Source organism: Eriocheir sinensis, chromosome 9, assembly GCF_024679095.1.
Source record: "Eriocheir sinensis breed Jianghai 21 chromosome 9, ASM2467909v1, whole genome shotgun sequence".
NCBI lineage: Eukaryota > Metazoa > Arthropoda > Malacostraca > Decapoda > Varunidae > Eriocheir > Eriocheir sinensis.
In genome coordinates this window covers 12519533-12527667 of record NC_066517.1, presented here as the reverse complement: position 1 = coordinate 12527667, position 8135 = coordinate 12519533, and positions in this window count along the sequence as shown.

Here is an 8135-nt window from a genome sequence, read left to right as displayed (position 1 = left end):
TACAGGATCACTGATACAACAAGGCTCCACGGGGGTAAGGAAAACCGAAACTATGCCATAGACCCGAGACCACTCAGAGTGAGATTTGACTCAGCAGGAATGGTTGGCAAGGTTGCAAGGGAAGCAAGACATTTGGGTACATGTGATGACGAAAATGCCAAAAAAATCACTATCTTCAGAGACAGAAACAAGAAGGAGAGGGATGAGAGAAAGAATTTGACTGCAGAAGCAGCTGAAAAGAACAGGGACGAGAGAGATCAAGCATTCAAGTGGATAGTAGACTATAGAACAATGGAAGTGATACGAGTGGCAAAAGAATACCACGCCCAGCAGTCCTTTCGAAGGACCGCTGACAGGAAATACAGATAAACGCCCTGAAACCTCACACCAGACCTTGAAATGCATATACACCAACTTGGACGGCCTAACCAACAAGACTGGGGAATTACAAGTATTAATAGATTTAGAGGACCCAGATATTATTTTTCTAACTGAGACCAAGTGCAACAAGGAGATTCTGGATTCTACTTTGTTCAACACGGACCTGTATTCAGTTATAAGGAAGGACAGGGTCGACCAGAGGGCCCCAGGAGGAGGAGTAGTTATACTAGTCAAGAAGTACCTGCACATAGATGTAAGTTCAGTGACCCATCTTGTTGATCACGGCGCTCAAGAGACTGTTTGGTGTGAGGTAAAGAGCAGAGGGGGCAAAAACCTAATCTTAGGAGCAATATACAGACCCCCTTCATCAACTAGTGCAAACAATGACCTGATCTGTGATATATTAAGATTAAGCGAAACGCATTCTAGTACTGGCCAAGTGTTAATTTGTGGAGACTTCAACTTTGGTAATATCAACTGGGAGGAGAACAGAGTCATGGAGGGATCTCAGGGTGTTACGCAGGCAGAAAACTTCCTGGAAACAATTAACAACAACTTTTGGACACAAAATGTGGAAGAGTGGACACACCTCAGAGACACGGATCACCCATCCAGACTGGATCTGGTTTTCACAAAATCGGCTGATGAAGTTAACGATTTCAAATACCTCCCACCATTGGGGCTAAGCAGGCATGCTGTCTTGTGCTTCTCCTTCACAGTGAACTCAAACTTAAGGATGCAAGAGGATTGTTCTTGGAAACTTAACTATTACAAGGCCGATAAAGAAAAAATGCGGTGCCTATTTCAGGAAATCAACTGGGACGTACACTTAGGAGACAGGCCCACTGGTCAACAGTGGGAGGTTTTTAAAGATCAATACGACAGGATTGTGAAAATATGCGTCCCTACCCAGAAGAAGAAACACCTAGACACAAGACCAAAATGGATGACTGCTTCATTGCAGAGATTAATAAGAACGAAACAAGATAAATGGAATGCATACAGAGCCAATAAAAACATCAGGAACCGTTATCAATACAATCAAGCAAGGAATGCTGTAACAGTGGCAACACGAAGGGCAAAGTACGACTACGAGAGGAAGGTGGCAACTGATGCAACCAGTAACACTAAGCATTTTTGGGCCTATGTGCGCTCAAAAACCACAACAAAGGACCGCATAATGAAACTGAAAGACATAAACGGAGAGGTCATAGATGACGACAGGGGAATGGCAGTGGAAATGAACAAAGCCTTCAACACTGTGTTTGTACGGGAGGACACGAGCCTTGACATTCCAACTCCAGGACAAGTGTTCCAAGGTGTTCAGCTTCACACTTTCACCATGACAAAGAGGGAGGTCCAGAAAAGGCTTGCAGAGCTAGACGAGAGCAAAGCGCCGGGTCCTGATGGGATATCTGCTTTTGTGCTGAGACTGTGCGCCGACATACTTTGTGTTCCCTTGTTGAAGATATTCACTTCATCTCTCAGGACTGGCGAAGTTCCACTGGACTGGAGGAGGGCCACCATCTCACCCATCCATAAGAAGGGCACAAAAACAGACCCACTGAACTACCGCCCAATCTCTTTGACTAGCATTGTGTCCAAAATTATGGAGAAGATCTTAAGGGAAAGAATTGTTCAACATCTCACAGACAATGCCCTGATAACCAATGCACAACATGGATTCAGAAAATACAGGAGCTGCCTAACTAACTTGTTGTGCTTCTTAGATGACCTGGTCAATGCAGTGGATGGTGGGCACGGTGTGGACGTGAACTATTTAGACTGTGAGAAAGCCTTTGACAGGGTCCCCCACGAAAGGCTGATGGCAAAACTATCATGCTCGGGAATAGCTGGAGACGTCCTGCGCTGGATCAGGGGCTTCCTCACAAACAGGACTCACCAGGTCCGCATCAGACAGGAGAGCTCTGGGAGTTTGCCTGTGTTAAGTGGAGTGCCACAGGGGTCTGTGCTCGGACCGGTCCTTTTCCTGGTCTACATTAACGACATTGTCTTCAGCATCGAGTCAACAGTGAGCCTGTTTGCCGACGACGCCAAAGTTTACAGAGTGATGAAGGACAGAGACGATGCAGAAGCCCTTCAGCGTGACATGAAACGTTTGGAGGAGTGGAGTGCAAAGTGGTTACTCACCTTCAACACAGGCAAGTGCAAGACCATGCACATAGGGAACAGCGTACACCGAGCAGAATACCAGCTGAATGGCGTCAAGTTGGAGGAGTCGGACCGGGAAAAGGACCTTGGCATTATAGTGGCCAATAACCTCAAATCATCCAGTCACGTGGCAATGGTAAAGCGAACAGCAGACTGGGCATCATCAAACGCAACTTCAGTGTGCTGGATAAGACCATCTTGCTGCCGCTATATCTCTCTCTAGTCCGGCCCATCTTGCCCAAGCGTGGTCCCCATACCTGGCAAAGGACATCCAGGCCTTGGAGAGGGTGCAGAGAAGGGCAACAAAGCTAGTACCAGGCATTGCCCAGCTGCCATACGATGAGCGCTGTAAGCACCTTGGCCTCCAGACGCTACAAGAGAGAAGGGTGAGGGGTGACATGATCCAGACATACAAGCTCCTGCATGGCTACGAGGACGTCCCCCTCACCAGATTCTTTCAACGCAACACTCACCGACTGCGGGGCCACTCCTACAAGCTGAGTAAACCAGACCATTGGCGAACCACCATGAAGGGAAACTGGTTTGCCATTAGAGTTATAGACCCGTGGAACAAGCTCTCAGATAATGTGGTATCTGCCCCTTCAATAGCCAGTTTCAAATCACGGTATGACAGGCACTTGGATCAGGGGCATGAGGCTAACAGGTCTTAGAGGTGGGGAACACCAAAAGAAGTCACTTCTTATTCCCCCACTATCCTTTCATAGGTAAGCATTCATAGGTAAGCATCCATGCAGAAATGTCGTGCTTAGAGCCTTAGAATAACAATCAAGAGGACCCATTCCCAACCTCAGAGACACGCCAGTCCTCGTCGACAGACCGACTTGGTCGGCTAGATTTCGATCGCCGACAGAGTCGGTCTGTCAGAGGGAGCAATCTTCCCCCCCCCCAATTCCCAACCTAAGCCTCCTGTTATAGACAAATTATGCCTCATTCAATCGATTTTAAGGAGATGCAGAATAGTAGGCCTACACAACATAACCATTTGGCCCTATTCCTTCTTTTTTTCTGCTTCGTGGGCCTATGGGATAATAGTACTGACTCTGTATCACTGCCATTCAAACGGACGCAGCCGGTCTAAATATATCTTCCTAGTCCCCCTTCAACAGTCTCTCACGTGAATACCTTGAAGAAAACGTTTACTCTAGCGCCAACTAATGTTTTTTCAGTAGTAACTTTTCTCGTGTGGAATTCTTACTATTACTACTACTACTACTACTACTACTACTACTACTACTACTACTACTGTTGCTGCTTCTGCCACTACTACTACTACTACTACTACTACTACTACTACTACTACCAAGGCAAGACTAAAAAAAAAAGATTAAAAATATAAACAAAATCACACATGACCTCATAGCCTCTGTGTGGGTGTTAATACTAAAAAAACTCTGCAGATACTTGTCACGCGATATACCAGATTAAATAACAGCCAATGCTTCACCCTTAAACACTGACAAACATGGATAAAGTCAAATAATCCACAGACATCTTTAAAAATCACCCCAAACATCAACTTATAACAACTGAATATAATAAAACGTTACTTACCCCGAAGCAGTCTGATGGTGGTGGTGGTGATGGTGGTGAAGGTGATGGTGTGGTGGTGGGGGTCACATTCAGGGCTCAGTGGGGGTTCGGTCTATCGTGTCTGCCCCGCGTCAAGGCAGGACCCGACGACGTACTTCCGGCAGTCCCCATGTGACCCCCGACCCAGCCAGCGCCGCCACCCCGTGCTGTCCCGCCTGTGAACCAAGAATCAGTAAATAAGTAAACAATAAATAGGTAAAAAGAAATTAAAAGAGAAGAGAGAAAGCAAGATGAGAAAAGGAGACACGAAAAGAGACGAAAAGAGTATGTATGTATCCTTGTCACTGACTGGAAAAGATTCACGTATTATTCAAAGTTGTTAATGTTAGAATAAAAAAAAAAGCGGAGTAGCCTCGCCATAGGGATTTTTTTTAGTATCTTTCCTCGTGACTTGCGCATCGAAGGACACTGATTTTGAACATGATTATAAGAACAGGATATAAAACTAAAACATGCCAATAATAAAGGAATGACTGGTGATATTTTAGATGTTGTAAGCTTTTAACTGCCTTTTTTCTTTTAATTATTCAACTATTTTTGGCGAGAAGGTGGTAAGCATATCATGGTAGCCTAACAATGATAATGATAATATTTCATGGGACACTGGGGATACTCTGGTGGATAATTTGAAGGCGTATTGTTATAAAGAACCAGGTAGTAAACACGGAACCACTTAGATAGAACCGACACCAATAAGAGAAATATGACACACACATACTTAAACACCGTCGATTGCGTCATAAATCTGTAATGAGATCTGCTTGTCTGTGCACCTATGTTAATCTATCACACCCGCCATGACTGGACCCTTACCTGAGATATCACAACTTGTCTCACGTGCACGCCGGCCGCCGCTAAATGCTGTCCTTCTGTAATCAGTGTAATGGGGAGCGGGGCCTGGCGGGAAGAACACGAGCAATCGAAAGCCTCGTAGCGTGGCCTCCCCCGCCGCCGCCTCCTCCCCCCATTTATGCCTGCCACCTTCTTGTCGAAATAAGTTTAATAATTCAAAAAAATCAGTTACTAGTATTACAACAGCGAAGATAATGGCAGTTTTATTATTTTATGATGGGCGTGTTATTGCTCTATCTCCCCTTCTTATAATTATGTGCAAAAGCAGTGTTCTTCAGAATGTGTAAGTCACGAGTAATGATTCCCGTAAAATACCCTGTCGCGAGGCTAGACAAGAGTGTTTTTTTGTCGTTTTTTCCTTAGTGGTTCGTTTGCTGCTTCACCAATAGTCATCTGAATACCACAACTAAAGGCACACAGCTCTTAGTACATGATAACAGGCTTCCATAAGTATCAGAAGGGAAAAGTAACAATGACAAGCCTATATAGCAGTGGGAATAGTTTGAAGAACATTGTACTAAAGTGTATTAGGTAAAGTTCGTCCCTCAGCCAGCCAGTGAGACGGAAGCAACTGAGGTTCGAATCATGAAGCAGCTGAGTGAAGGACGAGGGAGGGTCAGAGGATGGTAGAGGTATAGGGAGGTGGGGGGTAGTGGGGAGAGGGATGGGAGAGGCGTATTGGGGCTGTACTTGAACTAGGAGGAGGAGGGGGAGGGGGAGTCGGGATGGGGACAGTGAGGCTACTATGCAGGAGATGGAACTCTTCTGTTTGGATTAAGTTACATGTGACGCCATCTAGCATTTACTTCCATCGAGATAAAACGACACCATGCAGGGAGACCATTATTATTTTTTATGGTAGCTATCCACTCTCCCCAGCCTTCTATCTTCACCTTATCATTGAGCAGTTGTTTACAGAGAAGATAAAGAAAAAAGTAATTGTTTTATTAAGTTTTGATTTCAACAGATATCCAGTGCCTTAAATGCATACAAAACCGATCCCTGAATTCCTTTATTGCTGATAACATTTCAAGACAATCATAAACACCCTACCTTAGCCCACTGCTCTGCATAACTCGCTAGCAGCCCAACCAGCAACTCCCCTCATGGCAAATTAAACGAGAGGGGGCCTAAGACGGTAGAGGCACAAGCAAAGGTAGAAGGAGGGGCTTGTAAAAGTAAGAAAGCACTTAGTTCTGGCATTCAGTATGTCACCTCGAGAGCCAGGGTGCATTTTGAAGAGATAACTAAGGTGTGTATGTCTGTGTCGGGGTGGCGGGTGAGAGGGGGTGTTGGCGGGCAGCTGACCCCCTTACCTGGCACTTGTCCCTCAAGATTTTTCTGACTTATCTGTATATTACATCAACTTGCTTCCTGTTTTAGTGTGTGTGTGTGTGTGTGTGTGTGTGTGTGTGTGTGTGTGTGTGTGTGTGTCCATTGTCTCTAGTTAAACCAGTTGCATTTGCTAAAAATTGTTTTGTCTGACGCTATTGCGCAATAAATTTATCAAACAACAACAACAACCCCTTTACCATTCTTTCAGCATGCGGGGAGTGTCTGCTTTGGCTGCCGGTGTGTTACGTAAGGAACAGGCACTATAACAAGCTGTGTTTAGTTGGACTGAAATTGTTCAGCGCTACGAAGAGAATTTCACTAACCTGGTGGCTGAACGTTGAATCCTTCCGCAGTAACCGCGGGTGGTGCAGTTTGAAATAAGGTGACTCAGGTGAGGACGCGGCACGGCGGCAGAAAGAACCAGAGTGTCGTACTCAGCACATTGCATTTGTTGGTTTCTGACCCAAAACTGTCGCACCCACACAAATGATTTAATGGTATACATTTATTCCTCACACAATTACTCCTTAAATGACACTCCTCTAAGTAGGTCTGGGTGTGAGAGACTTAGGAGTCTTAATGAGCGCTGACCTCCGTCCAAGGGCACAATGCATTCAGGCGAAAAATCGAACGAACAGAGTACTGGGTTTCATCTCAAGGAGCGTGAGCAATAGGAGCGCTGAAATCATCCTCTAACTTTACTTAGCACTAGTTAGACCTCATCTCGATTATGCGGTTCAGTTCTGGTCACCCTATACTATAGAATGGATATCAAGATGTTAGAATCTGTACAGAGAAGGATGACAAAAATGTTTCAAAGGGTGAGAAACTTGCCTTATGAGGACAGACTGAAGCATTTAAAGCTACACTCTCTAGAAAGGGGAAGGTTGCGTGGAAACCTGATCGAAGTTTATAAATGGATAAAGGGCTTTAATAAAGGGGATGTCAATAGGGTTTTGGTTGTTAAAGAACCAGGTAGGACACGTATAGCAATGGATTTAAGGTAGATAAATTCAGATTCAACAAAGACATAGGCAAGAATTGGTTTACCAAGAGTGGTGGATGTGGAATAGACTTGGCAGTTATGTTGTGGAGTCCAATACCATAGATGCATTCAAGAAGAGATTGGATAAATTCATAGATAGCGAGGTAAGATGGGGTTAGGATTACAGGAGCTGCCTTGTATAGGCCAACTGGCCCCTTGCAGACTCCTTACGTTCTTATGTTCTTATGTTTTTAATTACTAATGTTTTATTGCGAGTGGAAAAGATAAAATGACGTTCTTAAAAAAAGCAGTCGTCTGATAATCGTATTTTGAGATAACTGTCGCGCATTTGAGAACAGTTGCTTTCCATATACAGGAGCCTTGTCCTCCCTCTTATAGAGTATGCATCTCATGTGTGGGGGGGCTCCACTCACACAGCTCTTCTGAACAGAGTGGAGTCTAAGGCTCTTCGTCTCATCAGCTCTCCTCCTCTTACTGACAGCCTTCTACCTCTTACATTCCGCCGCCATGTTGCTTCTCTTTCTATCTTCTATCGATATTTTCATGCTGACTGGTCTTCTGAACTTGCTAACTGCATGCCTCCTGCGGCCCCGCTTTCTACTCATGCTCATCCCTATACTGTCCAAACCCCTTATGCAAGAGTTAACCAGCATCTCCATTCTTTCATCATCTTCACTGGTAAACTCTTGAACAGCCTTCCTCCGTCTGTATTTCCTCCTGCCTATGACTTGACCTCTTTCAAGAAGAGTGTATCAGGACACCTCTCCACCCGAATTGA